Source organism: Aedes albopictus, chromosome 3 (genome assembly GCF_035046485.1).
Source record: "Aedes albopictus strain Foshan chromosome 3, AalbF5, whole genome shotgun sequence".
Lineage (NCBI taxonomy): Eukaryota > Metazoa > Arthropoda > Insecta > Diptera > Culicidae > Aedes > Aedes albopictus.
The window spans coordinates 146,595,358-146,601,948 of NC_085138.1; the positions used below are offsets into that span (position 1 = coordinate 146,595,358).

Sequence of the window (6,591 nt, forward strand, 5' to 3'; positions counted from 1 at the left end):
CTTCAGTATATGCATGTCTTCGGCTGGAACTCCATACTTCCACTCCTCGGTGCATAATATGTTGATGCTTGAATACCGTGTTCGCATAACTATGCCATGTACGACACGTCTAGAGTGGTGTTTTTTAGCACTCGAATGCCCTAGTAGTTGCATATTTATGCAAACGACATATATAGATGCAGCATTGCAGCGAGAGCGACGAATTCGGTGCGCACAGCAGAGGTCGCCCGAGGGGGTTTCCGTGCTACATAGTTCCTCTCTATTTTTATTTTGTTTTAAACTAATATGAAGACTGGCTATATGTACGTTTAAGGTGAACAAAGTGGATATTTTGGTTTCTTCTATCGATGGCGTTGTTTGCAAAAGCAGCCTATACCAGCTTGCGAGAAAATTTAAAAGGCAAGAGCGTTGCCAGCGGTGGTTGCGAAAATCATTACGCTGGTCCTCTTCAGATTGGTCGAGCCGAAGTGTGTGACCGGCAAGTGCAGATTTCGCGCCGGCGGCACCGAGGAACAACAGAGCAAATTACGCAAATATACTCTCGATGGAGACTCGATTTCATTTGTAGACGCAGAAACTTATCCATGGCAAAATTGCAGTGTAGTGATTGCCTTGGCTGATGATCATTGCCAGTTTCCCGATGATGGGTGATAATTAAGCATGAATATTGGATAAACTTGAGCTGAGCAAAAAATAAGCTGGATTTATGTCATTTTGGCGAATTACTAACAATCATTTTCGAACAGAGCTAATTAGAGTGGTTGATTAATTTGCGATTTTTTTTTTCATTCGACAGCCACAACACAAACGCTGTTAATTTAGCCATTTTTCACAGTGAATGGCGTTCGTTCAGATATCTTTGTTCAAGCACGCATGTTAGTCGAGCCGGAAATCATTAATCAGACTGACACCAATTTTGTGGTAAATTTGTCGGCGTAAAATGTTGCATCTTGTGCCAATGACAGTTACCATCGCCTATGTGTTTTCTTGCATTACATCCTTCGGTAAGACAAAGCGCTAAAGACCGTAAAAAGACAGATATGAATGAGCTGAAGTGTGCATTAGCGGTTCAAAAATGCATTAAACATGTGTGAACGACTGTGCAAAATGTGATTTGTTACAGTGATATAAATGTATGAAATCAAAGCTGTCAGATATATGTCTCATATCAATGTTTGTTTGACATGTTGTCATTGGAGAATCACTTTCGTTGTTGCTTATTTTCCGTTGCAGTTTTTTTTTCTATCTGCCAATGTTTAATGTTTTCGGAAATGATTGCGGTGTCTTTGGACAAAAATGTACACATTTGATAGTTGCATTTTGAACGATTGAAAGGTGGAAGCAGCACTACTATCAGCACTTGAATCACCGACAAACCGACGTGCCAGCTTATACAACTTTTCCAATTTTTCTTGGCAAATAAGTTCTCCGTTCAATCACTAGCTCCATCTGTGCGATGATCTACACAGCCTCCTCTTTATGTGTGCGTGCGTGCAGGAGCTTTACCTTGTCAAGTTATTTTACTCATTTCGAAGTATAACCTTCATTCAATGTTTTGCGCAATATGAAGACATTTCGTTATAAACGTTGAAATGCAATTTCATCCGCTGAAAGTATTTATGATTGGGATATTTTATTTGCGACATATTGACTTTTTTGCTTCATATCGAAGGGTATTTCTTTAAAAAGCTTCATTGTATGGTTGATTGTGTATTCTGTTGGTGAGATAGAAATAAGAGTGCATGCAAGAGTGCATGTGATGTTTACATCGATCAGCTGGACAGTTTTGCGCTGTTTTGTGTCATCTTCTTCAAGGTTTCTTTTGTCAAAAGCTGAAAATGACAGAACGAGTTACGATTTTTAAACGGTTTGAGATTCAAATTTCTTGCCAATCTTGGAAACAGAGTGTCACGTCGGTTTGTCGGTGCTTGAATATCGAAGACATGAAGATCCAAAATAACCAAAACCATGATTAATATCTGTTAAAAACGATGTGCCAATTTCCTCAACTTGTTATTATAACGTTGATTAAGTCTAGAGTCAAGGAGTTAAGAACTAACATCAAGGGGAATGAGTAAGAGCATAAATGGCTAGAAGTTTTCTGGGGGGCTACCCACAACATACGGTATCTTCGTGTCCTACGATGTATACATGCAAACAGTGATAAACTAGTAAAATGAATAACGTATCAGACTGTCAATTGAAGAACATACAAAAAAATGTTATTACTCAATTACTTCAACCATATCTTGACTTTTCCCCAATATAGTAAGCATTACTTCACCTGACTTTTTTCGGTCGTCTACATCTAACCACCACATTTCATTGCAGTAGTGGCCGTCCATTTGGCAGATCCATCACTTGTGCTCACGATCTATCTGTGCCGCACTCGCCGTGATGGGTGATAAGTGAAAATAATTATGAAGCACTCCACCGCACCGGTTTACTGTTGTTGTGGTCGGGCAGCAGCATAATTTGATTTATCGATCGGTCAAACCCCTATTTTTTCTTCTTCTATATCGCGTGCACGTTGTTTGGATCGTCGTCCGTCCGCCGTCCGTTCGATTTATGAGAGTGAGTTTGATCGGTTAGGTAAACAAGACCACAGACAGACTTGGGATGATGTAAGTCTCTGTTTCGCTTCTGGATTGGAGAGCGTGATCTACAAAACTGCAAAATCTGACGTTTGACGTCTGACGTTGTCGGAGAGTGAAGAAAGCTAGAAATAGTTCCGTGAACACTGATGTAATTTTGTTGGGTGCCCTAATAATGTCTATTTTGTAGTACAGTTTCCCCCTTACTTCTGAATCTGCACAATATACCATTTTTAGATTTGTGGAACCACATCCACAGGTACACTCATCTTTGTCCTAGTTCCAGGCGAAATTCGTTGTTTGATGTAAATCTCTATACGCATCGTATACGTTATTGATCGTGATGGATTCGAAATCGTCTTATAAAATAATAACATGGGTTTTGTTCTTTGCAAACTGTGTTATCCCATGTCATACTCTGTTCTCCATCATTTTTATGAAGTTCTATCAAAGTATACACACTTAATATAGCATATTATAACACTATGTAGTTTACAAAATAAAACGAAAGTCGTGAATATTTATCAATGATCATTTTTTTTTCATGTATAATTAAGTGCTGATTTCTAAACCGTGCTTCAAACAATTTTGAGTAAAACGGTTGTTAAGTTTTAGCAGAAAATGAATTTTACAGTTTTTAAAACATTTTAATTTATAATTTTTGAAACGATCGTTACCAGTGCTGTGAAGTCTAATCCAAACTAAACTTAAAAAAAACAACAGGTAATGAAAAGGCAGGCCAAACACAAATGGTTAGGCAACTATCTACACGGGAGACGATAGATACTACGACCCTTGAGAAAGGCCAAAACTCTTCGGCTGAAACGTCGGGAGAGTATAAAACAATTCGTTCTCGACTTAAAGACTAAGAAAGCCACCCGAAACATCAATACAGCAACAACTACATAGGTTAATACCAACACACATACAACTTTGTACACACACCCACGCTCACTTTACCAGAGATGAAAGCCAATAAAGGATTACAGTCAGGTTTTTTACGCCGGGGATACGTACCGCGTAAAAAAAACTCAGTTCAAAATTAAAAAAACCGCGTAAAAAAAGTCTCACCATTTCTCGACGAATCATGCAAAAATAAGACGAAGAAATTTTTTTTGTATGGAGTTTTCATTTACGCGGCCGCGTAAATGAAAACCGCGTAAAAAAACCTGACTGTACCATTCGTGTAAAATTTATTGTAGCCCTACAAATTTTATTGAAATAAAGAAAAATTTAACGGTAAATACAGCAGTACCTAGCGAGCTCGGTGTTCATTTGGGAAGACTGTCTTAAATTTCAGCAGAATAAGGCATTAAGCATAAGCATCAAACGAGTCGCACAAATTCGTAGATGGTCTTGGTTATGATCGCTGTTATGCCTTACATTTTATGTCTTCGTGGTCGTGCTGCTAGTGTCACCAAGCGTTTAGTCGTATCGTGCTGAGGAGTGCGGATTCGATTCCCGCCTCAGCTGTCAGGAAAAGTGTGCCACTGGGCGTTGTGTGCTTGTCGTCCATTGTCTACGCAGGCAATTTTATTTGCTTTTTATCAACATTGACACAGTAAGACCAAGCCCACCCGTGGGCTTCATGCTACACACGCAACAGCACGTCGTTAACGATTTTTAATTTCGTTATCCACCCATTTTTGCACCGGTCGTTCGTTTCCATGTGAGTAAAATAATGATCGGTCGCCTTTGCGCACCGGTAGTCTCTATTCTATCCGTACCATCGTTTTTTTGCACTTCTGTAAATCATCGCAATATTTTGTGGATTTCTATGGTGTTATTGCAAACCTTATTATAATCTGTGCTCATATTTTGAAAGAAGGGGTTTTGAATAAGACTGAAAACTGTTAGTAAAAATTGAACTCAAATAAATAATTCCCTTGGTGATTTGTACCAGTTTTGGTGCGTTTAAAGATATCATTTTCTCAATAATGTATGATTGTAATTAATCCCAGAATTCAAGCAATCTTTTTTTTAAATTATATGTTTGTTGCTTACTGCATGACTTGTAGGTTGATTTTTTATCTAAAATAATATCCATCTCTTCAATATCCATGTTGCCTTTCTCGCAAGAAATTTATCTGAATTTGAGATTTTGAGCATCTTTTTAATAATTAGGTTTATTGAATAATTACATCCCTCGCATTTCCAACACATTTATAACGTAGTTGTCTCCTTTACAACTTCGCGTAGGTCAAGATTCTTGAATCCTGGTCATAGTAGAAGCTGTCTTCTAACAGTCTACGATAAGTTTGCGCAACCTTTTTTCATTAACGTGTATTTTAGCATCAGCTAATTCACATCCTTTTAGTTACAAAACAAAGCATCGATCGGAAATCTTAATATATATTGCGATCATTTGGATGCTGGTATATGAATATTTTGTTGGAAGCAGATTCTATGCGCCTGAAGTAGACTGCGTATTTGTCAAAGTACATAATGAGCCCACTCTCCATTTTGGCACTTCATACAACAATTGTTGTATTTTAACATCCAACACCTTGCTTTTTCTATAACGAGGAACCTACAGTATGGCAGTCCTGCACACTGCCTATTTTAATTGATAAAACTTGGCAGCTCGACTACATTTTTTTTTAAGATTTTTATCGGTATGATTAAAGTTTGTTTTTACAAAAAAAAATAACTGTAGTTTTTGTATGATATCTGAGTTGAGTTACGTACAGTCAAAGCATCTTTGAAAAATCGTAACTACTCTTATCTAATCTCACACATACGCGGAATCACTCTGGAAAGCAATCGTGGATTCGTGGACATATTGTACCAAACGATCCAGATTACATGTTGATGAATATGTTTTGAATATATGAAAATGTGTATAATAGAGCTATGAATAAATGTGTAATATTGGAAAGATTTCCCCAATTTTGAGTTGTTTTTATAGATCTAATGTCGAATCTCCTATTCTGTATAATTGGTGTTATTTACATGGGGTCTTCGCAGATTTTTTTTCTGCTTTGCCCTATTGTTTCTACAAGGGTGAAGTTACCCATTTCGCACACTTTCTTCCTAATGTCTCGTTTATTTAATTTATGTTTTTAAATTTATATTTAATAAACCACCCACTGACGCCCACCATTTTCAAAAACAGCAATCAAACCAAAACTCCTTTGCCTTTTTGAAATATACACGACAAAACGAAACGCGAGGCACAGCTTTTTCAAAGCGGGGGATCTCAGCCCAGAAAGTGACGAAAGAAAACCTTGTGGTCACTTATTACCGTCAAATGGTATCTTTTCGGGTTAGAAAATACGCACATCTTCTCACCGGAATCTGCGACGGATGACGATAATTTTGGAATTTGTCGGAACGAAGTTCGCGAGTTTTTTATTTGGACATTTTTCTAAATGTGCGAAACTAAACTTTACTTGCTGCGTAGAAACCCCGGCTCAAACATGTATACGTGTTAAAACAGCAAAACTCACTGAATCACTATACATTTCTTCAAATATTAGTTTCGAAACGATCGGCCGAATCAAAAACTAAAGGTGCGATTATGAGCAATCGTAACTATTTTTAAGAGAAAATCAATACATTTTCGATATGCATGATCCTAAAATTGGCGAAGAAGGGAAAACTTTATTCATAACATACTTAAGCAAAGCTTGTCAATTTAAACCTATTATTTTTCTGCGTTTGTATTATCATTCTATCACAATTGTATGTCAGACAATTGGTTGTGTTATTCGTGTAACGATCTTTGATATTAATTGGTTGAAAACTTCAAATATTTGATGCGAACTAAAATAAATTCCTACCTATATACAAAACAAGAAAATCATTCTCTAGAAACTATATATGTACCTGGCAACAAATCCATACTCATGTTCTTTCGTCTCCTCTTTACGCTACCCAGAGAGCTCAACGCGAGAGAGTGCACGAGCCTACGGATAGAGACCGTTCTTTGCGTGTCTCTATATTCTAAGTCCTGCTACGAACCGTACGTAAACTTTTCGCTTTCGAGCCCTAGTTA

The 6,591-nt window shown here is 37.5% G+C and overlaps 1 protein-coding gene across 3 annotated transcripts in view; it reads left to right on the forward strand.

The window, feature by feature from the left end:
• LOC109424052 (CDC42 small effector protein homolog) overlaps nucleotides 1-6,591 on the forward strand; it is a 170,228-nt gene that overhangs the window by 27,163 nt on the left and 136,474 nt on the right. The gene's annotated exons all lie outside the window — the stretch shown is intronic.